This window comes from Fukomys damarensis, unplaced genomic scaffold, assembly GCF_012274545.1.
Source record: "Fukomys damarensis isolate Sample0158 unplaced genomic scaffold, DMR_v1.0_HiC HiC_scaffold_19, whole genome shotgun sequence".
Classification (NCBI taxonomy): domain Eukaryota; kingdom Metazoa; phylum Chordata; class Mammalia; order Rodentia; family Bathyergidae; genus Fukomys; species Fukomys damarensis.
This window is the reverse complement of record NW_022900931.1, coordinates 31,698,552-31,726,516: the sequence shown is the minus strand read 5'-3', so window position 1 is coordinate 31,726,516 and position 27,965 is coordinate 31,698,552. Positions and strand designations below refer to the sequence as shown.

At 47.1% G+C, this 27,965-nt stretch overlaps 1 long non-coding RNA gene across 3 annotated transcripts; it reads left to right on the top strand.

The window, feature by feature from the left end:
- The first annotated feature begins 172 nt into the window (after positions 1-172).
- Positions 173-21,328, top strand: LOC104874779. 3 transcript variants are annotated; one of them, XR_004517943.1, is made up of 5 exons: positions 173-387; positions 15,547-15,700; positions 16,093-16,162; positions 16,259-16,377; positions 20,474-21,328. It is a non-coding gene; the product is annotated as an uncharacterized LOC104874779 (long non-coding RNA). The 3 variants fall into 3 exon arrangements; XR_002025970.2 differs by lacking the exon at positions 20,474-21,328 and adding an exon at positions 18,201-19,037; XR_002025969.2 differs by lacking the exons at positions 173-387; positions 20,474-21,328 and adding exons at positions 14,230-14,407; positions 18,201-19,037.
- The last annotated feature ends 6,637 nt before the right edge of the window (positions 21,329-27,965 follow it).

Genomic DNA, 27,965 nt, shown 5'->3' with positions numbered 1-27,965 from the left:
GGCTGTGAGACTTCCCACAGAAGCATTTTCTGTAGGCAGGAGGGGTGGTGGGAGGCCTGAGCTGGCGGGACAGGGACTCCTGATTGGCTCGCTGGTATTTTTGCAGCAGCCCCAGGCTTGGGGCAGCTGCTCTTAGACTTTGGAAAGGCTCCTGTGCCGAGCATGGAGGATGAGTGAAGGGCTGATTTGGAGCAGCCCATAGTCCCAGGAGGATGGTGGGAGGCTGTAACAGCCACACGGACTAGCTGGGGAAAGGCCGGGAGGGCTTTCTCCCTCTCTGTGTGAATGCAGACTGCTGTATCTGTAGAAGCTGGGAATAAGAAGCACGGGACATGGGTGAGATACTTCACTCCGGTGGGCTATCTTGGCGTGCAAGGAGTTCATTCCGTGAGTGTCTATTCCCACTGCCCTTGCACCACATGTGCAACCCACGTGGGGACGATGCATTCGTCCCTCAGCAGAGTGGGCAAACAGAGCTCACAGAGAAGGGAATGCAGGAGAAGCAAGGTGTGAGGAGAGCAGGAGGACGGGGCCACACAGATGGGCTCTGGGGGAGAAGTCAGATCTCAGGCTTCCTGTCCACGTTGGTAGGGGCAGAGGACACAGACGGGGAAGTGTTGCCTGGGCTTCGGGGAGGGGCGGAGATGGCCGGATGGGGAGTTTATTCTCAGGCCGGACATCCTAATAAGGCTTCTCCCATCCTGCCTGAGCAGAGCCTAGTCCGAGACAGGACTCCTTGTTCTCCCTGGCAGGCACTGCAAAGCCCGCAGTGTTTAGGATTTCTGGCATGTTCCAGGCAGAGGCTCCACGTGACCATCCGCAGAGCTAGGGGAGAGGCGCCCCGGGCGAGGGTGGAGGAGGGCGGTGGAGGTGGCCAAGCAGGGCAGAGGGGAGGGAGCTGCAGGGTAGCTGAGGGTGCAGGACGAGAAGCAAGCTTCCCATTTTGGTCGCTGGCACCAGGTTAAGGTGAAATAGACTTGAGGCGAGGGCAAACACTGGTCTCCAGCTGGACACAGTAGATGTGGTCACACTTCGAAGGGGGAGAGTAACTGGGCGGGCGAAGGGAAGGGCTTTAGAGCAGGGCCTCGGAGCCGAATGATTTTTCTGTACTGCTCTGTAGTAGTCCAAGCAGTTCTGGCAGGAGCCCATGAAGCTGGCCGGCCAGGGGTTTCCAGGTCCCTTCTCCTCCCTGCTCAGGAGTCACAGGGCAGAGGCTGCCTCCCTGGGCCAGGGAATCCTGGGTGCCTTCCCCATTGTTGGCTTTCTGCGGCCTGAAGCTGCTCTCCTCCCTGGTGAGGTTGGGGCCTGGGCACCTTGGGTTCTCCAGGCTCAGCCTACTCACACTGGACTTCTAGGGTGCTGTTTTGTCCCGGTGTGTCTCTAATCTGCTTTGTGCGCATGACCCTGAAACGATGGCGTATTATACTGACGATAAAGCATTGGGTTTGATGGTTGCGTTTCCACGCAAGCACATGGCAATCTTTGATCATGTCCGTCCCTCGCATCCCTCTGTTTCCCTCTCTCCCGCATTCCCTTTCTCAGTCATGTTGGGTTTTGTGGTTTTTGTGTATTTCTTTGCTTTTCGGCACCACTTAAGAGCATGCTTTGAAGATAAACGTTCCTTAAGAGCTGGAGGTCAAGGCCGGTGACAGCTTTGTTGTTCCTTCCATCTTCATGTCTGAATCAGGTCAGGGAGGGGTGCTGTGTCCTTGGGGGTGGGGCTCAGACTTTGTCTTAGCCCCATCTCTGTCCTGAGGGACACAGTTACTCAGAACCCAGGTGTGATCACAGCATGTCGCCACCTGCCTGATCCCGCCTGGAGCTTTCTGGATGGGGTGAGGCACATTCCTTCCACGCATTCGTCCGGGGCACAGCTCCTTCTCAGGGCTGCGCTGTGCTAGAGAGCAGGCTTGGGCTAGCAGCGGACCCCAGAAAGCCTGGGAGCCCCTAGTTATGGGATGCGGCCCCACTCTGCCTGGCTGTGGTACTGAGTGAGCTGCTCTGCCTCCTGGGCCTTCGTTTATGATCATCGCAGTGAAGTGGGGGTGAGACCAGCAATGCCAGACTGTGCTGGTCGGGGCCTGGTTATCCCAGGGAAGCCTGGGCCCAGGGCTGGGAGGGAGGGTGGCACGAGCCACCACCCGGCTTTGTCCACAGCTATTGTCAGAGAATATGCTACGCTGTAGCATGCCGCACTCTACTGTAATTAGTGTAACTTCTATGCTACGCTCTCCAGCTGTACCGTGCTGTTCTGTACCACACATATATGAGGTGATGGGTTTAGGGGTAACTCGTGCTGGACTAGGCAGAGTCCCGCTATCTGAATTATTTGAAAGCCCCTGCATTAGGTGATGTCTGAGGCCCTATTTACCATCACAGTCCATGATCCTGTTATTCACAAACCCTCCTGAGCAATACAGAGAAGATGAGCAGGGTTAACTTTGCTTATGAGAAGCCTGAAAAAAATGCCAGGAATTCACAGTCAGAATAATATCCTTGATTCTGCCTTTATCCGGAGGGCAAAACAAGCTCACTTGATGGATTGTGCAAATCTAGTCAAACACCAAGATAGGAGAAACACTCTCACCACCTGAAGGTATTTATCACTCCAGACTGAGTTGATGTCCAGGTCACTGGATCATATCTGAGCAGGTGAGGCTGTTGGCAGGGCCCCGGAGAGCATACAAGAGCCGCAGGGCTATGTCCTAAATCCAGGTGATACTTGAACATGGTGATGTTTACCAGGAAAGTCCAGTTCTCTGACACACGGAGATCTGAGAAATCCCACCCTAACACAAGGAGGCTCCCACGTTCAGTCTCAGGAACGGAGGAGCTGCATGGCGGAGGTTAAACGCAGAGGCCAGGTAGAGCCTGTGCAGCCGGCCGAGGGGTGCTGATGGGGCTCAGCCAGCTAGGCCCACTGTTTTCTAAGACCAGTAAATATTTCACCTTCCTCCCTCACTTCCTGTGTGAGATAGGCTGATAGTGGGGCTCATCGCCAATTACATTATACTTAAAATTGTATTGTGAGACTCTACTAATAGGCCTAAGGAACAAAATCTGAATTTCAAATTGCAAGGCTGCTATGGTGTGACCATTGATCCTGATATGTCAGCCTGACTGTATTAAGAAGTAGCTAGCAAATTAGTAAAGCACGCTTTTGGGTGTCTCTGGGTGGGTAGTGGAGGCACGGAATCGGGTACTGAGGGCACCGTTGCCCCCTTTCTCTTGACATTTCGCCTCACCTCTCTGCTCCCCGGCTGTCGTGCACTAAGCAGTCGGTTCCCCACACTCCTCCACCCCGATGTTCTCCTTGGAGCCTGCTGACCATGGACTGAAGACCTCAAAGTGTGAGCCAAAAAAACCTCTACTCTTTTCAGCACTGGGGGCTGGGTGTTCTGTCTCTGTGACTGCTACAGTCTGGATTAGTGACTCCCAAAAGTCTGTGTGTTGAAGATGAGGTTGCCAGCCCGTGAAACTACTGAGAGGTAGTGGAACCTTTAAGGGATGCAGCCTAATGGAGGGAAGCTAAATCAATGGGGTGAGCCATTTAAGGGGATATTGAGACGCAAGCCTTTCCTGCCCTTTTCATTTCCTGGCCACCGCAAGATAAGAACCTTCTTCTGCTGTGTGCTCCCACCACGAGGTGCTGCCTCACCGCAGACCCCAGAGCAGAAGCCAGCTAGCTGTGGGCCGAAACCTCCAACTTGGAGCCCAAATAAAACTTTCTTCCTTGTCCTAGTTACTTCCTCCCTGTGGGACAAATTACCTTACCAGACACTCACAACTTACAGGAGGAAGAGAGTTTATTTTGGCTCACAGGTTCAGAGGACTCAGTCTGTGGTTGGCTGTCTCCATGACAGAAACAGGGTGGCAGAGAAAAAGGTGCCCGGCCCATGGCACCTAGGAAGCGGAGGAGCGTGGGACAAGTACACACCCTTCCAGGTCACAGCCCTAGTGACCCACGTCCAAGCAGGCCCTCCCTGCTAACAGCATATTCAGCTACTGAATTTATCCATTGTTGAATCTGCTGATGAGTAGAGCGCCCCCTTGATCCAGTCACCTTCCACACACATAAAGTTGGGGTGACATCTTGGATCCTAACCGTACACCTCCCAGCCTCCAAAGGACTCATGTGCATCTCACTATGCAAAGTCCATTTTATTCATCTCTAAGAGTTACCAAAATCTTAACAGTTCCAGCACTGATGAAAAGTCCAAGTCCAAAGTCTTCTCTTTGACTCAAAACAAACTCTTAGCCCCATGTAAAAATAAAAAACAAAGTGAAATACTTTAAACATATACAGGATAAACTTTCCTTCTAAGTTGATTATTTCAGGTATTTTTGTCACAGTGATAGAAAACTGGATAACACAATGGTGCGGGACCAAGGTGCTTGGCTGGCTAAATATTTGTATCCCATGGTGACTTTTTATCTCTATTTTCTTCAAGAAATATTTATTATAAGTTCATCATATGCCTGACAGTGTTCTAGAAGCTTGGGCTACATTAGCGAGCAAAAGAGATGGAATTTTCTGCCTTTGAAGAGCTCTTGTCCTGCAGGTCCACATACCTGTTGCTTGCTCAGTGTTGCAGCTACTGTGAGGGGCAGCTGCCTGGGTATCTTTGGGGAAGATCACAGCCTATAGCTCAGGAGTGAGTGTCAGAAACCTGATTCAAAGGCTTCACGTCTCTCTTTAGGTAACACTTGGCTCCTTGTCTGGATCTGCTTCACTCTCTTTGAAAGGAATAGTAACTGTGTCAGGCAATTTTTGGCAATGTGACTAAATACCCAAGAAAGACAATTCAGAAAAGGAAGGATTTATTTTGGCTTATAGTTTCAGAGGCTTAGGTCCATGGTTGGCTGATCCATTGCTTTAGGCCTCTGGCAAGGCAGAAACATCATGGCAGAAGGGCAAGATGGAGGAAAGGTACTCACATCATGGTAGCCAGGAAGAAGAAAGAGTGAGGGAAAGAGCTCCAGAGAAAATGTGCACCCTGTAAAGCCTCCTTTCTTGTGACCCATTTCCTCTAACTAGGCCCCACCTCCTTGTAGCCGTTCAGCTATGATATGAGCTCATTGCTGTGTTTCCCCATCTATGCGATGGAGTCCTCGTTATTCAATCACTTGTAGGTGTCTCTTACAGTCTAGTTGATACCCGAGCTTAAATGCCCAGGATCGGTGTTTATCTTGGAGGGCTGCTGGAGGATTGAAGGAGGCTTCCCTCTTGATCCTCAGCATAGTGTCTGGCACACAGTCAGGCCGGTCCTCAGCCTTTGTCTGATGGTGCCTCTGTCTGGTCGCCATGGGTGCCATGTCTGTAGGGTGTGTGAGGTGAGATGTCTGTATTCCTCTGCCTGGTGCTCGGGTGAGCAGGGCTGAGGAGTGGAATGAGCAGATGCTTCCAGGTAAGTGGCAAAGGTGTTGTCTACTCCCAGGATGTGGTTGAGGCGCTGCTTTCACCTTCAGGATGACTCATTCAGAGCGTTTCTGGTTTCCGAAGCCTGTGCTGGGTGAGAAGCTTCATGCTGCCCTCACCTCCCAGTGTCCCCATTTGCAGCTATCTGAAGCCTGACTGGCGTTTCAGGGTATGGTCTCACCTTGACCTGGCTGTGTGACCCAAGGTTGGTCACTTAAACTCTCTGGGTCTCAGAGTCTTTATCAGTGGAAGGTCAATAAGAGTTCACTACTGAGAAGTGCTAGGAGGGTCCGGAAGGTGGAGAACCACACTAATCTCCTTTACTCAAGCCCCACAGCATGGCTCTCACCTTTCTGGGTCTTTGTTTGCCAAGAATGTTTGATCTTAGTCCATTGGGGCTGCTGTAACAAAGTGACACAAACTAAGTAGCTGATACACAGCATCACTTTGAAAGCTGGGACATTCAAGGTCAAGGTGCTGGAAGATCAGGGTCTTGGGAGGGGCCGTCTCTGAGCAACCATGGCTGGTCCCTTCTGGCTGTGTCCTTATGTGGCAGAAGCACAAGGAACTCTCCATGGAGACCTGGGAACCATAAAGTATGTGGTTTCAACTGACAGCACCAGCAGGTTAGCACGTCACTGAAGCCAGGGGAGTGCGGGTATCTTAGGATAAACTGTGCACCTAATGACTGGGGTGACACAATGAAGCATTAATACCCAACACAGGAAATGGCTTGTCTGAAGGGTCAGGTGAATTACTTTAACCCTTCATTTCCAATTTTTAGTGAGGATCTGGTTATAATCAATCATGTGACAAGGGTCACCAGATTAATGTAAGCAAGTAGAGTCAAATGATAAGAGGCTAGAAGTTAATGAGGGCTAATGAGAAAATAGAGAGCCAATGTCATGAGCATTTCCCAAGGCTGCCTGTGGGTCGGAGAGGAGATCCATCTCATTGTACTGGGTTTCCATTGGCCACCACATGTCATGGTTCACAAGTTAGTGGACCTCAAGTTTCTCTTCTGTGGCAACAGTGCTGAGGACACATTTACATAATGGTGCATCGGGCTGTGGTGTTGATGAAAGAAGGTCATGACCCTACGTAAACCAGGCCTTCCAGTATTCAGGCTCTTGGGTAGCTCCTTTCTCCTAGGCTGATCACGTGATCTATTTTAACCAATAAACTGATGGCATTTACATTCTCCCAATTCTGGGCTTTAGCTTTAAGTCAGGTCACCACGGCCCAACCAAGTTGACACAGAAAATTAACCTTACACCATCTGCTGGCATCAAATGGGCTTTTGATTTTGCCAGTAGGGCAGTATGTGCTTCCTGGAGAAATAACTACAGTAGGAATAACAAGACTTGCATTTTAATGTAATTGTTTCAACTAACATCAACACCAATGAATCTGTTCGTTCCTTTAAGCCTCAGTTTTTACACTGGGTTAACTTTATCAGCATCACTATGTACCTTAGCACTCTACTAAGCTGTTCCTTTTTTCCCCTTTGAGACAAAGTCTCTGTGCAGTTCAGGCTGGCCTTGAGCTCACAACTACGCAGCCCAGGCTGGCCTCCAAGCTGTGAAGATACCACTGGCTCAATCTCCCCAGTGCTGGGGTTACAGGCATGGGCCACTGTGCTCATAAGGTGCTCATTCTTCTGGGCAAACTTCACACTCACAAAATACATATCTTTAAATGCCCTAGGAATTGGGGCTCCGTCGTTTTGTGCCACATAGCAGAGCAAATTCGTTCTGAAAGAATCACAGGTCACTGGGGTAGGTAATTTTATTTAAATCTCAAGAGCAAATACTTACGTGATTTCCATGTAAACATCTTCTGTAAACAGCTTTGAAATAATAAGAAATATTCCTATCCGAGGAAGAAATTCCCTTCTAGAGGGAACACTGCATATGTGAGGGACAGCACTGGGACCCTGAATGCTCTTCTCTCAGGTAAGCCCTCACCGCACCTTCCCCTCCCTGGAGCAACTGGGTCTGGGGTCCTTGCTCGTGTGAGTCTGATAGTTCTGCCCATCGGCTCAGGATGAGGTGTGTGGCACGAGGGGTTCCCATCAGACGGAACCTTGGAAGCCCTTTGCAGTGTGGTGGAAGGAAATGTCACCTTTGTGCGGCCTGGTAAAATGTGGGTGTAGGGCTTGGATTGATCACCGTCCTTCCGTGGGCAGAGCCTAAGGACTGAGCCCCTCAGAGCAGCCTCAAAGTTAAACCCATTTTCTCCTTGCACTTCTAGTTAAAAGATTTGATAAACTCCTTTTATTTTGTAGGCCCTTGTGAGTTAGAATTTCCATTACTTCTAACCTACAGCATCCTAACTGATACCGGATATGCTCCGGGAAGAGGTAAAACTGTCAACCTCCACCCTTTGTCCCCCAGAGTTAAAGGACCCTCTCAGAGTGAGATCGCTTTTCTCTCCAGCAGTTTGTGATTTTATCATTCTCTGTGGGGCCCACCTGGAACCAGAATTTCTGCTTCTAACAGGCTTGAGGGCTACACCTCTGAGGAATTCACCAGATACCAGGAAAAGCAACTCAGATTGCAGTTTCAAAACAGATTGAGTGCAGAGCAGAGCAAAGAAAGGCTTCTCATAAATACGTTGTGTAGAAATCAGCTTCCTACAGTGTGTGTATATTGTTCTAGTTCACTTTGAACAAGTTCAGTCCCTCTTCTACCAGTAAACTTTTTTTATTTTGAGTCACAGTCTCAAGTTATAGCTGAGGGTGGTCTTGAACTTACTTAGGCTGTTCTCATACTAGCTAATCTCCTGCCTCAGCCTCCCACATGCTGGTTCATGTGTCCCTATTCTTGGCTCCAAGAAGTCTTATTTTTGCCAAACCATTAACAGCCTGGTCAGAGGGGCTCCTTGTGTGTCATTCTTTTTAAGACCAACAGTATTCAGATAGCTTATGTCCTGTGAAGGACACTCACGTAAGGTACTGTTCAGCGAGTTTTAAGAGACGTCTGTAGCCATGTGATCAGTGCCTCAGTTAAACGTACAATACCTGTCCCCCTCAACCCCTGCGAATCTTTGCGGTCACCTCCCCCGCTGCCAACGCGCAGCCACTCTGCTGCTGTCTCTCAGGTTTGTTGTGCCTATTGGACAATTCCATCTAAATGGAATCAGATGTCCTGCAGACCCAGCAAAGCCCCCAGAAGGCAGTCTTGGCCACAGAGCGCACTGACCTTCGGGGACGGCAGCAGGAAGTGTGTCCCCTCGGTTCACCCTGTCAGCCGGATGATGTAAACGCCCTGCTCCTGCTGCAGCTGGCTCAGGATTCGGCCACCCTGACACACGAGGCAAGCTCTGGTTCCTCTTTATCCGGCAGCTGGATGCTCTCTTGTCCCCTGGACCCCCTCCACTGTCTGTCCCCTCTTGTCAAGAGTTTATTTTCATTCTTCATCTTGTTCGCCTCCAGATTTAACAGAGTGTGAGGGAGAGTGATCGGCTTGTCTTTTAATAATTTCCTCTTCTCTCTAAGCCTGTCTGGGTCTTCATCCATGTGCAGCACATGTTTTACAGACAAGTAGACGGAAACAGGCTTCTGGAGGCAGCTATCATTTGACATATCCTCGTTACTCTTCACGGTAAAAATACTTCCACAAAAGAGCAACTAGTGGTAAGTGAATTTGTCTGCAGAACAGAGAAAATGAATACAGAGTCCAGTTAGGCCCGGGAACATCCGCTCTCCTCGGGTTTCCTGGCACAGAGCAGCACAGGTGGGGAAAACCCTAGGCCTTTCACAGTGTGCAGGTGTGACTGCTAAGTCTAACCTCCAGACTAAATGGCTGGAGAGCCACCTAGGGGATCAACAGGCACAGTTCTGGGCGGCTGCGTGGGCTGTGGGGGTGTGGCCTTGGGTCTATGTGTCCGTCCCCTTCCCTTCTCTCTGGGGTCCTCCTGCCCTGCTTCCTGGTTGCCATGAGTTGTGTGTCGTTGTCCGCTACACCATTCTGCTGTGATGTGCCTGCTTTGGAGCCAATGGGCCACAGGCTGATTCTGAAACTGTGAACTCAATAAACCATTTCCCCCTGGGGTAATTTATCCCACCTACTGGAAATCTGTCTAATACTGAAAGTGGTCCAGGGTACTGGTTCTCAGACTAGGAATACCAGTGTCTCCCGGTATATTAGATTCTATCGCTGCATGACACAGTAGCCCCGAACTTACCGGTTTAGATGGAGTAAACGTTTATTTTTCTCACAGTTTCTATGGGTCAGAAATTTGGGGATCAACTAAGTGGGAGGTGCTGGCTTGGGAACTCAGGAGGCTACAGTCTGGATGTCACCTGGGCTGCCTCCCTCTGAATGCTGGACTCAAGCTAGAAGACCTGCTTGCCAGCTGGCTGTCCAGTGGGGCTGGTGAGCCTGTGCTGAGGCTGGCAGGAGGTCTTCCCTCTGGGTACAGAGCTGCACAGAAACTCCAACGCTTCTTAGCAATTGGTCCTAAAAGCCCATCATCGCTTTTATTGAGTATAGTTAGGCATGCGTCACTAAATCTGAGGAAAATAAGTCTCCACCTTTATTAAAACTTAATTTTATTGGTACATTAATGTATACAATATAGTGACATTCGTTGTTGGAAATTTCTACCTTTACGTAATCCACGTGGGTTCTTATTTTTCCCTGTTCCCCTGCTCTCCCTTCAACCCCTCCCTCCCTCCCTCCCTATCTACAAAGACTTTGCTTCCATTTTCTCATATTAATTCCACACTCTTCTTCCCTTTTCCCTACCTGTCCCATTTCCCCTTCCCCTTTGTCCCTCCTCTACCTATTTCACGTCACAGTTGTACATCAAATAATTTGTGGATATATTTTTAAGATATCATAAGTGTCCAAGAAGGGCAAATCCTCAGGCCTCATCACAGACTTATGGAGTCGGAAAGCCTAGGTTTCAGTCTATCAATCTGTTTTTGAGGTGCTATTGATTCTAGGTAAGTTGGAGAACTACCAGGTTAGAAAAAAGAACATTGAGAAAACCTCAACCTATTTATGGGTAACTGAGGTGAAACCTTACAATGGGTTCTACCTCCTAGAAGCTGAGTTTTAAAGAATCTACTGGAAGATAATGCCCTTACTTCAGTTAAGCCACACCAAAGCTGTGGTCGCTGGGGTAATAGCCCTCCAAAGATGTCACAGCCCAATTTCTAAATAGCAATGTGACCTCATGGCAAAATGACTCTGCAGGGGATTCTGTGAAGGATCTGGGGGTAGAAGGTCATCTCAGATCATGGGTCTGGCATATTACAAGGACGCTTAGAGATGGAGGTGGGAGATTAGGGTCAGAGGAGGGAAGGAGGTGTGCTGATGGGAAGAGAATGAGAGCTAGGAAGATGCTACAGTTCTGGCTTGGAAAATGGAGAAAAGGACCACAAGACCAGGGCTATGCCAACATCTAAGAGCTGGAAAGTCAAGAAAACTCACCACCATAGGCCTGGGAAGGAGCACAGCTTGGCTGGCCTATTCTGGATCGCTGAGGGCCACAACTGTAACCCAGTACACTGGCATTGTTTTAAGGCACTAAGCAGTAATTTGTTTCAGCAGTGATAGGAAACTAATACAAAAAGTTTCTCGTGTGCACCTTCCTTTTGGTGGAGTGGGGAGAAGACTAGGATGGGGAGATGTCCTGCCTCTGCAGATGTTTCCACAGAGAGGGTGGCAAGACAGTGCAGATCTTGGTGTCCCCAAAGCCCTATGTGTTAGGCACTTGGTCCTCTGAGAGTTGGTATTGGGAGGGCAGGAGCCGTTAGGAGTGAGACCTAGTGGGAGGAGTCAGGTCACAGAAAAAGGCCTGCCCTCAAGGGACACAGCCCCTTCCTCTCTCGCTTCCTGCCCTCCACTAGGTGAGCATCTTTGCGCTACTAACCGTTCCCCCTGGGCTTAACTATCTCTTGCCAGCCCTGGGCTGAAACTTCCAAAGCTGTGACCTCGAATATGCATTCCTCTGTTTAAGTTCCTTATTTCAGGTATTTCGATATGATAGCAAAGAGCTAACTACAGCTATTTCTGCAGACTCCGCATTTGAGTCACCACCACAGTAGTCCATGTCCTTATGTAGTTCTTTAAATTTTCATTCAGATTAAATAAATTATGTAAAATTTGTCATTCCTTTCCAGTCCTACTACCCACATTTTAAGGGCTCAAAAGACAACATGGCCAGTGGCTCATTCTGAGAAGTAGAGAAATAGAACATTTCCACCAGTGCAAAAGGTGTCCTAGTCTTTGATTATTCCCAATTCTAAAGAAGCCTTGTAACAGTCTCATTCCATATTTTGGACATGGCTCCAATTACAAGTTGGTAAAAACTGGAAGGAATCAACTAATAAAGAGCAAAGCTTTGTTTGGGCTTGTGGTTTTCAATATTTCAGGGTGTGACCCATTGTCGTCTTTGCTTTAGACCTGAGTCAGAGTCACACATTTTGGTGCAAGTAAATGAGGCAGCAAAGTCACTTGTTTCATGGCCATGAAGCAAAAGAGAGAGCAAGGTCCCACAGGCCCTCGAAGGGACAGTTCCATAACTCAAAGATGTCCCAGCAGCTGTCTCTTCAGGTTTTTGCCACCTCCCAGTAACCACACTGGGCGCTAAGCCTTTACCACACAGCCTGTGGGGGTCACTTAACGTCCGCACTTGGCAGTGCTGATGGGTTCTGTTAGCTCCACCCACCTAGGTTAACAGTGACCAGAACATGGAGGGTGAGGGGAGTAAAGTCCCAGAACTTTACTATTTTTTATTACTCTATTGAGCTCACTGTACCATTTAATTCAAAGAAAGATGTGGTGGCTTTAAAAAAGACAAGAATGTGAGAGCCCTAAGGGTAGAGCGAGCATTCCCCCCTTTCTGTAATTCCAGCCAGATTCCCCTTGAGGTCCTTTGGACAAGATTCTTTCTCACATAAGATCATGCCAAGAAGCAAGAAATCATTTGTACTTGAATATTTGTGAGGAATAATCATCTGAAATTTCAAAACCATGACCTAAAAATTATTTTAGAGGGTGTAGCTAGTTTGAAAAGTAGTATGTTGGGTTGATCATTTTTAAACCTAGGATGAACTCAGCTTTTTTGTTCTTCTCTTCCCTGAACATGATACTCTTTTCTGTTTAAAGACAAACAGAAGCACATGCGCACACACACACACACACACACACACACACACACACACACACATGATGCTTCTGACCTAAAGCAATAAAGTTTGGATAGAACTGGGGGTTTGTGGTGTTTTCTTTCCATTGTATAGTTCTGAGCCCCTCCAAAGCCTTCTGAAGAGAACGTTCAGCCGCTGTCCCTAGCAGAGCTGGACTGGCTGGGTGACAGGCTGCATACTCTCAGGTGAGGCAGCTGCACCTGTTCTACAGAGTGTCAAAAACATCCATGGCTTCGAGGTCACACTTCTGGCCTCTGACAGTCATTTCATTTGTCAGATGCTATCTCGCACTAACTACATATAAATTCCCCAAGTGAGACACGTCCCTTGGGAAAGAGTCTGCCTTGTGTCTCCGGCTCTCTGGACAGAGCAGCTGCTCCTGGACACCTGCTGGCTAGGTGTCCACTGCTTCCCACAGACAAGGACCCCGTGGCTCTGGAGTTTGCCTGGGCTGTATGGCTTCTTCCGATTAGGTTTTCTCTTTTTTGAAAACCCGGGTTTTTCTAGGTCTGAAGTTGCGTCTTTCTAGATCTGAAGTTGCTTTTGTGATGGATGTAAATAATTGGAATCGAGAATTATCAGCTTCTAGGCTTAAAAGGGAACTCCTTCATAGATAATACCAGTCCCAGAAAATGATGCTACCTCTGACATTAATCATTATTTCCTCTTGAATTACAAATGTGTCTGTAGCCACTAAAATGGGAAGTGCACATCCCATTTTAAAACATCTCTGAACTAGAGAAGGACTGGACTGGGGACCTTTCGCTGCAGATGGTAAAGATAACCCTGAAGTGCCCTGGTTAGAATGGGCCGCTTCGAATAGGCCCTCAGCAGTACGATATGCGGGCGTCTATTTCATAGCCTTGAGAAGTGCAGTCTTTGCTGTAGGCCTTTGAAGGCCTTTGCCTTCCTTCATGACTCGCTTCCTTGGGGGATATTGGAGGGATCTTGGCACTTTGGAAGTCCAGCTGAAAAGGGTGAGTTGAGGATGTGTTTCCTTTGTGGGTAGGTCATGTTGATGTGGTTTACTTGGACGTCTCCAGAAAACCAATAGGACTTTAGGATTTTTCTATTTCTGCAAAAAATCTGGTAGAGGTTTAGAGAACCACAATAATTAAGAATTTAAAAAACCAAAAAAAGAAAAGAAAAAACCTGAGTAGATCTCCAGTTGAGTAGTTTACCTTTTAATTACCAGTCCTGTTCTAACCAGCAGGACTTTGTAGTCCTTTGTAGTGAGACAGCTTGAGAATAAGGTTTTATAATCATGCTGTGTTCTAATTTCAACTGCGCCGAGTGTCAGCTGTGTGACTGTGGATACATTATTTTCCTTTGAATATGTTTTTTCCCCATTAATGGGAATGCGAATACCTACTTCCCAGGGTGGCTGTGGACTTGAAGTCCTACAGCACACATACACCCATAAGAGGGACTCGAAATTATAGCCTTTTAAAGATCACACAGTGGGATGTTTCCTTTTCATGCGCTTGCTCCCCTCTGGACTTTCTAAACTTCAGTTTTACTGGTACGAGTCTGCGGTACACGGTGAGACGCCCACCGTGGGAGTGGGTACGGAATATAGCACATCTCGGTCTTTGTCCCTCCCTTACCTCCCTCCACCTCTCGGCCCCTTTCTCTTTTGCAAAAGATCCATCTCTCTGCTTGGATGTCGAAAGTTCTGAGTGAAAGGAAAGACCGACTTCAGAGGTGCTGGTGGTGAGCGGCCAGGCTGGCTTGAGGCCCAGCTGCCCAGATTCCCAGATGGAAGCATGGGGTCCAGAAGATCCCTGCCCTGCGCGGACATGTGACAGAACTCAGGTCTACACCAGGTCTGTGTGACCCTAAAACCACACGCGCACTCCCGCTGGTGCAGGCTGTTCCCAACGTCAGGATGTGTCCACCTGGCTCCAGTCCCCACCACGAAGCCCATCGCTGCCCCCAACTCAGCCTCTGGCTGCAGCCTTAGTAAGGCCGTGAAGGCCGCCACTGTGGGACTCTCCGACGCCACCGAAAATCTGTCTTGGATCCACTTGTGTTCTCCTTTCAGACGATTATGAACTCTTACAGTTTCCCCAATAGTATCTTTTCATGAACTTAAAGAATTAAGGATAAAACTTAAGAATCTGTCAGGTCATCCCATGAGCAACCCAACCAAACTTCTGGAAAATTTCCCACTTAAAAAACGGTCACTCTTACATGATAAAATATATTATGAAATAAAGACAGATAATAGGAAAAACGATATTACGATCCAGCATGGACAATGTATCTTGAAGTGTGCCTTGACTTAGTACAATTGTCTTGCATGCCTTATATGATTTTTTGCCTATCGGTCTGCTTTTCAATCTGCACATATGATAATTAACTGTATGAGGTCTTATAACATAAATAAATGAGTCTCATGCTGGAAAAATAAAACGGAGGTGGAGGGGAGGTGAAAAAGAAGGGATTTGAAATGTACTGCATAGGTGTATCAATCCCCTACCCTGACTGCAAACATGTACTAATAAAAGTGCAAAAAAGAGGGAGGAGGCAAAAAAATAAATCCTTTGGTTTGGTGGCTCCCAATGGGGCTGACATTAGACCCAGCAGGAAAGCATCCACACAGAACCATGCTCAGGCCCAGTGAAGACCAATAGAATTGAGGCCCCCAGGAGTAGAGAGGTGGGCACTGGTGGGTCTTGAAAGTTCCCCAGGTGGGGCCAGTGCAGAGCGCTGAGACCAGGCCGCGACCACATGGCCATCTGCAGCGATCCTCCCCGGGCTGCCTTTCTGACACTCAGAAAAAAATGTTCTCATTCTTAACCAAGATGCCTTTTGCAGAAAACAAGCTTCCCTGGTGGTTTTACACTATCATGTGAATGTGTTAATTTGCAAATTTTTAAAGGGCAATTTGTTATTATATTATCAGAAGCTTTAAAAACTATATATTCCTTCACCTAACATTTTAATTTCTTTTCTTTTCTAGCATTTTAATTTCTAAGGCTTTATCACAGAGGATTTAAGCAGCAATAACTGGAGACAACCTCGGGTCCAATACCTATGATTATCTCAGAAAGTGGCAAGAATGCAGCCAGTGATTTATATTCAGGTTCCTGTCGACCAGCACAGGAAGTACAGCAGTAAGAATAATAAGAGATAATTTCTGGTTAAAAACATGTAATTTCCGTATGGGCAATGTGTTAGCTAGCTTTCTATCACTGTGACAGAATATCTGAGATAATCAGCTTGTGTGGGGAGGGCTTTAGTTTGGCTCATGTTTTCAGACGTTGCAGTCCATGGTTGCTTGGTCCTGTTACTTGGGCCCAGTCCACAACCATCCCACCCTGAACGCGCCTGATCTCTACTGTTACTTGGGCCTGTAGCCAGGAAGTACATGACGGTGAGGGGTGTGGTGGGGTAGAGCTGCTCTTCTCATGGCAGTGAGGGTTGGGGGCTCTGATACCCCTCCAAGGGCATTGCCCAGATCCTTTCACTCGGCCTCACCACTTAAAAGTTTCACTTCCTCTTCCAGCAGCACCAGGGCTGTTCACCACACCTTCCACACACGGCCTTTGGGAGACATCAGATCTAAACTGTAACAGGTAGGGAAGATATGGACAGAGTTTACTTTCAAACATATCATATAGTTGTTATTACCTTTCTGAGTTGGCCAATGACTGATTTGTTTTTCCTTACAGGGCTAGGACTCAAACTCAGCCCTGTACACTGGCTAAGAGTTTTGGACAGCTTGAGTTCCATCCACAGATCTGAGGCTGACATTTAAATAATGTTCTTTGGGGTGTCCCAGATTTTCTGTGTAAGTACAGATATCGCTCATTTAACAACTGAGCTCTATTCCTGTGACTGGGTCATTAAAGGAGGAATTGCATATAATATGTACATTATTCAGAAGAAAGAAACGGCCCAGGAAACTCCAACTGGATGTCTTTGCTGTTTCCATATAACTTACATGCAGAAGTAATGTGTAAGGGGACATAAAACTACAGGGCTGCACTGTGCAGTACAATCGGCAAAGGTTACAGCCCTGTGTCCTGGAGGAAATTTGCACTGGCGTTTGTCTGCCGTCTCAGGAAGAGAACGTTGCTCCTCTGGCTTGGCGTTAAACTCAGCTGTCTTCAGGCTAGATAGATTAGGACATTCTCTCGTTTTAATGAAACTACCGGGACCCTCTTGGCCAGGGTCATCGGGTAGGAGCAGATGGATTTTGGGGTGAGCTCAGGCTGGACAGAGGACAGGAGCCTCTGTCAAAAAAATCCATGAGCCAGCAGAGCTCGCCGTAGGACCCAGCGGAGTCTGCGGAGCGAATACATTAAGAACACGCTTATTAATATCCGCAGAAAATAAAAACAGAGGAAGTCGAATTTGCGCTTTAATGAGAAAGAACAGGGGCATTTTGTCTTTTCAGCTGCACAGTGAAAGCTGGAACGACGTGAGATGCAGGGGCAGCGAGGCCACAGCCCAGAGGAGCAGGAGGCTCAGAGACTACGCTGCGGCTCCCGGCGCCGGCAGGTCCTCCGCAGCTGTGTCCTGTCCTGTCCCATCCCACCGCGGCACCCAGAGCGGCTTTAAAGCGGGGTGCTGGAGTGGAAGCCTAGCGTTTAGACGTATGGGAGGAAAAGCTGCAGCAGCGGATGGACCAGAAGTCCAGGTGTGCTGGGAACAGAGCAGACGGGAGGGAAGCGCTCTGGGCAGTGTTCCAGGCTCCAGGGAAGCTCCTCCTGGGTCCTGAGAAGGCGAGGCAGTGATCAGACCTGGGCTGGAGGGCGAGGCTCCAGTTGCAGGAGACAGAGCTGTGTGGCACACACTGGAAACCCTGGCACTCTAGGAGGCTGAGGCAGGAGGATTACAAATTCAAGCCCATCCTAGGCAATTTAGGTATTGAAAGAAAGAAAGGAAAGAAGAAATGGAGGGAGGGAAGAAGGAGAGAAGGAAGAGAAAAGAAGGAGAAGGAAAGCAGTGGCTGGGGCTGGGGCCTCAGTGCAAGCATGGGTTCAATCCCCAGTACCGGAAAGAAAGCAGGAAGGAGTGAGGAGGAGGCCGGCCCTGCATGGGTTTGGGAAGGAACGTGTATTTAGGGGAGCAAAGGCCCCCAGCGCCATCAGCAGCGGTGTGGTGGCCAAGGGAAGAGCAACTAAACCATCCTGGAAGGCTCAGGTGCGGGCCCAGGCTCCTCCGCCCAGCGGAGTCTGCACAGGAGTGGATCACTGCTGCTCTGCGGGGGAAGGGCTCAGTCTCCGGGTGTCTGTGACCCACGACGGAGATCAGAGGCCACCTGACCCTCCCTGGCGGACGTCCCTTGGTTTCGCTGGGGTGGCGCCTTCGCGAGGCAGAGCGAGGGGCAAGAGGACGCCCTCGTCCTCATTGTTGAAGACCATGTAGGCGCATTCGGCCTCCTGCTGCAGACGAGTCCCTCAGGACTCCGCAAGAGAGCGTCTCCGCCTGTCATGGGTTCAAATCCCAGCCAGGACAGGAGTCTTCAGTGGGGCCAGTGCGGGAATCAGGAAAGCACTTCTGGGTCCCACAACAAGGTCGGACCTTCATATTTTGCACAATGTGACATTTTTATTAGCTTTGATCTTTAAAATGATTTCATTAACGTATTCTTTATCCCGATGACAGCTTTTGCTGGGCTCCCTTTTACACCTGTCACCTGAGGAAGGTGCTCACTCGGCTCACTGCTCCTGGCTCCCCCCAGCCCCAGTGCTCGGCAGCTGTGGGGACTGGAAGTCACCTTAAACCTGACTTCCACCACCTGGAAATGGGGCGGACGGTGCGGCCCATCTTAGGTAGCATTAAATGTAGCAACGCCCTCAAAACTCTTATCTCAGGCGCTGGAGTGAACAGATGCCCAGCAAATGGTGCCTTTGCCTTTACTAAGTTGTCCTGTGCAAAAACATGCGTTGGAGCACACGCAGGAGACCTGAGCACGAGCACGGCCCACACCTCCTGAGAGGATCCCGGGCTTGAAGAGGGAACAAGGGCGGCGGAGGCAGCCAGAGAGAGCCACGCCCCAAAGGCAGAAGCAGCGATCCTGGACACTCGCTGATGTTACTTACGTAGCCCATTTTGGACTGGGATCCAGACTACAACTTGAGATTGGCTCCAGGTTGTTATGAAAGAAAAACACGAGCAAATCTGTGCTTCCCGGGGCAGAAGAAACGTCTTTTGCAGAGGAGCAGCCAGGACGGGGGTGGCTTTGGAAAGCAGCAGCTGCCTACAGCACGCCTGGACCTGCAGTCGCCAGGAAGAGGCCAGTGCTGCTGGCTCCTCCCCCGCTGGCGCCCTCTGCCCTGCACATCCGCAGCCCCGCAGCGCCCCTGCACACCCACGCGCCACACCCGCACATCCCCTCACACGCGCGGGGGTTCCAGGCAAGGGCTGCGTAGCGCGGGTTCCAAGAGTTGCATCCCTTCCACGCATTCTGGAAAACGAGCTTTTGCTTTCCATAAACATTTTGCTGTTTCCAGAGAGCCATCATTTCATGTCCAGTACAAGTCTATGGGGCTGAATGGGTTTCATGTTTACCAGCAAAACTGAAATAATCGTGTTGGAAATTGGAAATCTTTCATCAAAGAGGTTCATTCTGGATTTGAGACTTTTGTAGGCTGTTTCCTTTAAGGCTGTATGTATTGAAAACTTCTGTCATATTTTCTAAGGCAAAATTCAGTTCTAAAAGAAATGGCAATGAGAAGTTATTAATGAACTTTTGAATTTCAAATCTTTTTCCTACTTGGATTCTGGAAACTGATTCTTTCTCTTTCCTGTCCTTCCGTCCCTCCCTCTCTCTTTCCCTTCTTCCTCTTCTTCTTCCTCTTCTTCTTCTTCTTCTTCTTCTTCTTCTTCTTCTTCTTCTTCTTCTTCTTCTTCTTCTTCTTCTTCTTCTTCTTCTTCTTCTTCTTCTTCTTCTTCTTCTTCTTCTTCTTCTTCTTCTTCTTCTTCTTCTTCTTCTTCTTCTTCTTCTTCTTCTTCTTCTTCTTCTTCTCTTCTTTCTCCCCCCCCCACTCTCTCTAATGGGGATAAACCCAGCACCTTTTCACTGACCTACATCTCCAGCCATTTTAAAACATAGTTTTGAGACAGAATATTGCTAAGTTGCCCAGGCAACTCAAACTTGTGATTCTCTCTACTCAGTCTCCCAGAGCAGTGCTGGAAATAACTTTTGATAGGCTAAATATGGTTCCACAAAGATGTCCCAGTCCTATCCTTCAGAATCTGTGAATATGTTACCTTTCCAAGGGACTGTGCAGACATTATTAAGGGTCTTGAGATGGGGGTGGTTATCCTGTACTAATAGAGTGATCCCAAACAAATCCCATACATTTTTCAATAGAAAAATTTGCCCTGCATGGTTAGAGGAAAATGTAACCATAGACAAAGAGGCTTTGCTGGCCTTGAAGATGGAGGGAGGGTCCTAAGCTAAGCTGAGGACTGTGGGCAGCTTCTATCAGGTGGGAAAGACAAGCAATCAGATCTTCCCTAGGACCTGCGGGAGGGAATGCAGCTCTGGAAACACCTTGATTTTAGTCTACCGAGACCTGTGTTGGAATAGTTAATGGCTGTGTTACTTTAATCCACTGAGTTCATGGTGATCTGTCGTGGCAGGAATGGGAAACCAATACATAGCAGAAATTATGTAAGTTTCCATTAGTCATTTCCGTGACATACTATAGATTTGTTAGACATTTAAGAGCAAATCATAGCACAGTAATTTCTATTTTGATATTTTCATTGTTGGATCCTCTATCCTAATTTTTTTTTCTTTTCTTTCTTTCTTTTTTCTTTTTTGTGGTACTGGTGATTGAGCCCAGAGCCTCACACATGATAGGCAAGTGCTCTGCCACTGAGCAACAGCCCCAGCTCTGTCTAATTTTCTTCTTCTCATTGTTCTCAAGATTTCGTGGCCCACAGATCTTTGATGGGCTCGTAAATATGGAAAAGGAACCTGAGGTTATTCTCCAAGAAGCCTCACTTTTCAGTCCCGAGAGGGGAGGACTCCGCTGTGCGCCAGGAAGTGCCCAGCAAGATCACACGCTGTCAGCACAGGAGCCGGGCTGTGCAGAGCACCAACGACACCCTTGAAACCATCTTTAATGAAATGTAAACACTGAGTAGCATGAGGGCCACGGTTTCTGGGTGGGTGGATCAAACTTTGGCAATAGAGACTTAGAGGGAAATTTCTCCAGTTTAACGGCCTCCAGATGTTCTTCTGGTCCCAGCTGAAATTTTTTTCATCATTTATAGTTAATATTTTTGTCAGCAGCAGCCTTTTGTCATAATATCTCCAAATTAGTGGTAGTGACCTATAGTCATCAGCCAATCCCAAATAAGCATTTAACCTAGGGGGTCACGCACGTGTTCCATCACAGTTTACTTAATGAGTAATTCCTTACCGGGGTCCCCATGAGGATGTTCTGTCACACGATCCTGTCTGGTGACCAGCAGTTACTGAAGTCTTACACAAAATGTGACATCCTGCCTTGACAACGGCCGGCATCACTCCCAACCCCTAGAGCATGGAAACAAGGCTGTCAGATGGCAGCTGGGGCATGATTTGGGGAGACTAAACTTTTCTACGTGGAAAAGCTCTTTCTCCATTTATTTAGTCCTTTATGTCTTGTAATAAAATTTAACTTTCCCCATAGAGATCTTGTATGGTCTTTGAAAAGCCAAGTATTGACACTCGTAATTTTTTTTTACTCCTGTGCATAGTAGCTTCTTTTCTGTTATATTTTGTTGTGTTGTGTTGTGTCGTGTTTGAGACAGAGTCTTGCTATGTGGTTCATACTGGCCTTGAGCTCACTATGTCTCCCAAGCTGACCTCAATCTCACAGAGATCCACCTGCCTCAGCCTCCCCAGCTCTGGGATTACAGGCATGCGCCACCATGCCTGGCTTGGAGAAGTTATTTTTGAGAGGCACTCTAAATATAGATTAACAAATAGACAATTCTGTTATCTAAAACTCTTTTGTGACTACCTATACTTAATAAATAAGTAACTATTCAGGATCTGCCTGAGCTGTGACTTATACAACATGATCTGAAAATAAACAAATGACTTATATTCATGCTCCAATTTTCTCTTATTTAAGAACAGGAAGAGCATGGCTTACCATTCTGGGAATTGCTGTACCATACACATCTCGAATTTGTAAGGAAAGAGCTACAAAGTACACATGGTGAAGCTGCAGCTTGGGTCCCTGCTGGTTATGTCACAGGGACCGGTGAGTCCATTACATTGGACAGGTTTTTGAAGAACCTGTGGCTGCTTGCTTATTTGCGAAGTACTTGGTGTCTAACTTGCTAATAGGGCAGGTCCAGCCACCTGCTGTCCTCAGCTTTTCTTGAGGGTTTCCATCTGTGTCTACGTCCATTAGCATGACTAGATAATTTTAGAGTTTGACTCACCGGGCATTTGGCTACATGGGTAATTAGAGGTCTGGATAACTAGCCCCTCGCATCACTTAGCAACCGGATCATTTATAGCTACTGAAAACTAATAGAATCCCTTGAGCATTTGTGTTTTTAATAAAGTGATAATAAGTGATTTGAACTGCACTGCCCTTAATCACTGCCTTGGCCACCCACCTGGTAAGAGTTCTATTCCTTCTAGGGAGCAAAGATCCTTTCACCAGAATTGTTAGAGCCAAGGAGGGATCTTAGCACAGAATGTGTCAGGTGGCAGTTAGGCATGACTTGGGGGACTACATCTTTAGATTGGTAGGTGAAATTCTCCATGCCGACACTGTTTCTCCATTTATTTATCCCTATGCCTTGTAGTAAATTTACCCTTCTCCACAGAGGTCTTGCATTGAAAATGCAGATTTCTCACAGGAAAAGAAGTCCTGATGTCCCCAGGTTGTTCCCAGCTTCCTCCTCATTTGTGGTTCGCAGAAGCAGAGGCCAACCCTACCCAAAGTGATTGGCAGGTGCGTGGTTGGAATTGACAAGCTGTAAAACAATGTGAATTTTGGCTTTCGCAGTCTGACAGTGGATTAGCACCTTAAAACTTAAATCGCAGGCTCATTGTTGTATGGCTTACAGTAGGTGTGCTCTGCACCACTGGCCCTCCGCCTCTGTTGCTTCTGCATCCAGGGCATCAGCCAATAATGGTTGGAAACGGCTCAGGAGAAGCTACATGCACACTTTCTTCCCGCATTGTCCCCTAAGCAATACAGTACAATAACTATTCATACATTTATGTTATGTTTGGTATTGTAAGTAATGTAGGGATGATGTAAAGTATACAGGAGGATGTGCTTAAGCTACACACAAATACTACACCATTTTATATATATGGAATTGAAGCAGCCACAGACTTTGGTGTCTAAACAGGGGTCCTGGAACCAGTGTCCCACCAATACTGTGGGACAACTGTATAAAATCTCCTCAAACTGCCCTCACTTCCCTTCAAAGCCCTAGACCCACTTACATCTGTAATGTTAGCATCTAAAATGTTACAGAGAGCTTTATAATCACCAAAGCAAAGAGCATTAGTCTCCAGTTCTCAGAAAGTCAAAGCTCTGAACAAAAAAGAGCCTCCTTTTGCCAACAGAAGTCCTGCCTCTCCCTCTTACAGTCAGTGTGAGACAGCTTGCCAGTCCCAGGAGATGGGGAAGGATCTGGCCTGATGTAAAATATGAGAAGTAATGAGACAGAAGTCCTGCCCGAGATGATACAATGGCTCTTGATATGTTATGAGAGGAAAGGGGCAGAAGCCCTGTTCTAATCCCAAACACGTCCTCCTGTTCTCCAGCCTCCCAGACCGCAGTGCCCAAACTGGTAGTCATAACAACCATTGCAGTAATGGGAAAGGGAGCTCACTGAGCACACTACACACCGCATATACTGAAATCCTCAGCTCAACCTGAGAATGAGGAGCCATCACTACGTCACCCCTCTTTCACCGATGAGTCTGAAATGGCTCCGATGTTTCACTTTTGGATCAAGCACTTTCTTCTCTCTCCTTTTGCTTTTCAAATGCCTTCATTCATTCTTTCAACAAAGAGTTATTGAATATGTGCAGTATCCTAGGCTCCCTTTTAATCTCTAAGTTCTTAAGAACCATGTGGTGAGCTCAACAAATACCTTTGTTCTAAGAGAAGAAAGAAGAAAGAGCTGTGGGCCTCTGAGAAGACAAGAGAATGTGACCCTTGGATTCTCTGGCCTCTGTGCTTTATGTCCTGGGGGGTCTCCGGTGGAGCTCTGTCAGGTTACCTTTTCACCTGGGCTTGGAGAGTAAGGTCTGGGAATGTGAAACATTTTTACCACAGGCTTTCTGCAAAAACCCACAGGGGAGGAGGAGCCCTAGAGTAATGAGGGAATTCTCACATCTGAGAAAGCTCATTAATGGACTAGGAATCTTCCTGCTCCTGTCAGACGGGCTTTCCAAGGTCTCGTTGTCTAGCTCCAAGGCTGACTGTGGATGGAAGCAAGGCATCCTCTCTAACTGGTCAAGCACGCCTGCTTGCCGGCCTTACAAGGCAGCTCATTCTAGTGCCAAACGAGTGTTTTTCCTGATGCTGCATTAGAATTTACCTCCACGTGGCTTCCAGTTGTTGGTCTCAGCTCTGTCCTTTGATGCCTTGAATACTAATCTGATCACAAGTAATAAATCACGAACAATAAACCTTATCTCTCTTTCATAGGAATGCCCTTGTCTATCAAATCAGAAATCTTGTCCCTGCTGAGACTTTCATGTGTTATGCGTCAGCTTTCTTGCATGTGTTATGATTCCTAAATTCATTATCTCAGCTGGAGCAAGAGAAAGTGGGAATCAATGAACTGGACACACTCAAGGGTTGTTGGAAGGAACTGTTACCAACAAGCACACATTAAAATGACAAGAGGCTGTGAAGGAGGAGGGGCTGGGCATCTCCTTTGGCCAGCAGGACGTGGACAAAGAGCCTTAAGAATCCACGAGATCTCTGGGGTCAAGGATCATGTGCTGGTATTTGAGCCCCTCAAGAGTGCCTTGGACACTCAGAAGAGTCTTTATAAAGCAGGCTGCCATGACTAGGAAAGTCCTGGGACACAAATCTAATTACTGCTTTCCCTGGGCAGTTTATGTAGCCATCCTTGGGGAGAAATTAATTTACAAGAAGCACCGGGGCTGGGTAGAGTTGAAGTTTATGGATTTTATGGTGCTTTTATCTCTCATGAAAGCAATCACCACAGACCCCCAGTCCCATTAAACTCATAACTTGTTTTTTATCTAAGTTTGGTAAAAGAACTGTACTTGAGAAAAAGCTACCAATGGTACCCTGGCAACACTTGGTCCATCCACTATTACCAGGAGGAATCCGCCTATGCATCTGCTGTGAAAATAAAGGCTGATTGTTCTCAGGGAATGTTTTAATAATAAAATCAAAATACCTAAGGGAAAAACGTATGGGAAGTAGGCTACCAACCAATATCAATAATGGAAATTTGTTTTTACTATTTCCTTCACACAACGGTAAATTATTTTGTTATTTGGCCTCTCTGGTACTTTCAGAGGAGTTTGTTAAGTACATGAAGCTTGATCACAAGTCTTGAAGTTTTGTAACTGTATTAACATAATGATGCAAAAGTTACTTTTTCATAATTTCTTCTGCTTAATAGGATGAATTTTCTTCTTTTACACTTAGCAATGTTAATGGCAGCATTCACTGGTGCTACATTTTTAACCCATGCCCAGATGGTAGGGTGGATAGGATCATTTCCATGTTACAGACAGAGTGCCTAGGCTGAGAAACTGAAGCTGAGAAATTGTGCCTGGGTTCCAAGTAAAATCCAAGTCATACACCAGCCTTCCCTCCAGCACCGCTCACATTGTGGTATTCTTCAGAACATAAACTAACCCACACAGAGGCAGAGGAACCCACATAAGCACATTTGGATTCCAGAGAAAATGGAAAATATTAATAACATTAACTGGCTATGCATTTGAAGAGTTAAAAAGAAGAAAATATCTCTTAAACAAAAATCAGAAAGAAACACATACATTCATCTCTGAACATGTAACAGACTAACCTATGAACAAACTAAGTTCAAACTTAGTTTTTAGGGGATAACGGCTCTGGGTAGTAGTGAGCCAGTTGGTGTAGTGTAAGAACTCAGTCGTACCTGATTCTCTAGGTACCTAAGCAGCTTCTAGGTGTCTGCTAAGAATGAGGTGCATAAAGTACTTTTATTAAACAAAATATTTGGGGGTCAGATTTACATCAGAGTAATGGAAAGCAGGACTATTCGTGGGACTTAGCGATAGCTATGTCAAAGCCACAGACTTGACTAGTCTCAAACTGGCCTCCTAATTAGAGAGTAAACTTGGAGGAGAGTTCATCTAATTCTGTGAAGGTTTGAGATAAGTCCTTGTTGACTGGATATTGTACTCTATTTCACTTTTAGGTAGGATATGTGTTAGTCTTGGCTTTCAAAGAATGATTTTACCCAACATTTGCAAAGAGCTGCTCTTGGATCGATTCATTTCAGAGGATTCACTTTGTGATTGTCCTGCAGTAGCTATGAATCTCCAGCAAGTGGACTGAGTTCTTTCTGATCCATCTTATTTTCCTACCCTTACTATCCATCTACCCCAATTTCACTCTTTATTTTCTTTACTTGTGCTATACGTATCCCCTGTACAGTATTTAGATACAGAAAGAGCGTGGGACTAAGCCACTTGGCTTCATGGAGGTATGATGCTTTCCTGTTTGCTTACGCAGCAAGTGGCTGACTCTGGGACCCTCTGTGGGACCCTCAGAGAAGGACACGGGCGGCAGCCCCATACTCTGCAGGAGCCTCCTGCAGCTCTCCCGAGCAGACAGCAGGAAGTTATTTAAGAAGAGCAGCAAGAACACCACAAGAGGAGGCTTCTACTGGCAGCTAACGTGGGAGACACCTGCAGGTGCAGTAGGATATGTTGTGACAGGAAACTCTAGCCTTCCGTGTACCCTTAAAACCCACAAGAGTGGGACAGTAAGAAAAGCAACAAGGGGCAAATGTTCGAGTCTCAAGGAAAGGAGGTGTTATTCTCTGTTCTCTTTGGGCCAGGCAAGGAGACAAAAGGCCTGGGGGAATCAATCAGAAGTGGCTCCTCACTTTTCTAGGGTCTAGCTCTTGGGAGGTAAGAAAATCTCCAAACAGATGCCTGGAGTTCAGCACCACATCAGCTCTCATGGAGCAGCCTCCTAGGATTCCCATGGCCATCTTTGCCCAAGCAAGGCATGGAAAGAGCTGGGCATAAGGAGGCTCTGATAGTGACGTAATTTGTAGGCTGAGTTCTGAGACCCAAGTCCCACTCACTAACAATGTTGGCGTGAACTTATGATGTCCCCAGACCCAGACCTGTCCCAATCTCCCCACTTTCTATCTCATCCACGATATTTTGGCCCACAGAAATCAGTCCTGTTCCAACACAAGGAGCGGAAGTGATCCTGAATTGCCAGAGATAATTTTTAATCCCAATGGAGACTCAAAATAGACATTGAATTCAGTCTTAGGAAAACATGTGCCATTTCCTCCCCTCTTGACAGTGGATTGAGACAATTGCTTGCTCAGGTTAGCAGTGATGATGACAGCCATGGTGGGGGTGATGATAAGTGTATTGGTCACATTTTCACTGCTGGGACCAAATCCCTGTCATGTACATCTTAAAGCAGAAAAGGTCTATTTTGGCTTACAGTTTCAGAGGTTTCAGTCCATGGTCAACTGGCTCTCAAACAGAAACTTCATGGTAGAAGGGCCCGGCTGCACTGCTGACTTGTGGTAGCCAGTACGCAGGGCTGGAAAGAACCAGAGAGTGGATACAAACGTGGAGGCAAGATAATAACCTTTTAGGTTACACTCCAAGGACTTACTTCCTCCAGCAGCACATTCCGCTATGAACTCAGTGGATCCATCAACTGATGAGATTAGCACTCTCATTGTATGAGTCTCTGAGCAACACTTCATGTTTAAACTATGCCAGGAAGTAACCTTCAAGTGTTGACTTTGTATCCAGCCATGCTGCTGAATTTGGTTATTAAATCTAGAAGTCTTTTGGTGGGATTTTTGGGGTCTTTTATGTGGAGTATCATGTCATCCACAAATAATGATAATTTAACTTCTTCCTTTCCTATACTTATTCCTTTTCTTTCTTTCTCTTGTCTAATTGCTCTGGCAATTAGTTTCCAGAACTATATTGAACAGGAGTGGTGATAGTGGACATCCTTGTCTTGTTCCTGATTTTAGAGTGAAAATTTTCAGTTTTTGACTATTTAATGGGATGTTGGCTGTTGGCTTGTCATAGATGGCTTTTATAAGATTGAAATAAATACTATATATTCCAGTTTTCTGTAGGATTTTTATCATGAATGGTTATCATACTTTGTGAAATGCCTTTTCTGTGTCTATTGAGATAATCAT